Source organism: Oryctolagus cuniculus, chromosome 20 (genome assembly GCF_051225735.1).
Source record: "Oryctolagus cuniculus isolate XC-2025 breed Fujian yellow rabbit chromosome 20, ASM5122573v1, whole genome shotgun sequence".
Taxonomy (NCBI): Eukaryota; Metazoa; Chordata; class Mammalia; order Lagomorpha; family Leporidae; genus Oryctolagus; species Oryctolagus cuniculus.
In genome coordinates this window covers 49,805,019-49,805,782 of record NC_142886.1, presented here as the reverse complement: position 1 = coordinate 49,805,782, position 764 = coordinate 49,805,019, and positions in this window count along the sequence as shown.

The following is a 764-nucleotide window of genomic DNA, read 5'->3' as shown; positions in this document are numbered from 1 at the left end:
GAGGGGCCAGTCGTCCAGGCTCCCAGGCCTGCTGACGCCTAGCGCTCCTGGGTGAGCATCGGAGAGAACGGGGTGCATGGAGGTGCAGAGGGGAGGACAGGGGAGGACGGAGGTGCACAGGGGAGGCCGGGGTGGGCAGAGAAGGACAGGGGTGCACGGGGGAGCACAGGTGAGGACAGGGGAGGACGGAGGTGCACAGGGGAGGACGGGGTGCACGGGGGAGCACAGGTGAGGGCCGGGGTGGGCGGGGGAGGACGGGGGAGCACAGGTGAGGACAGGGGAGGACGGGGGAGCACAGGTGAGGACAGGGGAGGACGGGGTGCACGGGGGAGCACAGGCGAGGGCAGGGGAGGACGGAGGTGCACAGGGGAGGACGGAGGTGCACAGGGGAGGACGGGGTGGGCGGGGGAGGACGGGGGAGCACAGGTGAGGACAGGGGAGGACAGGGGAGGACGGAGGTGCACAGGGGAGGACGGGGTGCACGGGGGAGCACAGGTGAGGACAGGGGAGGACGGGGTGCACGGGGGAGCACAGGTGAGGACAGGGGAGGACGGAGGTGCACAGGGGAGGACGGGGTGCATGGGGGAGCACAGGTGAGGGCCGGGGTGGGCGGGGGAGGACGGGGTGCACGGGGGAGCACAGGTGAGGGCAGGGGTGGGCGGGGGAGGACGGGGTGCACGGGGGAGCACAGGTGAGGGCAGGGGTGGGCGGGGGAGGACGAGGTGCACGGGGGAGCACAGGTGAGGGCCGGGGTGGGCGGGGGA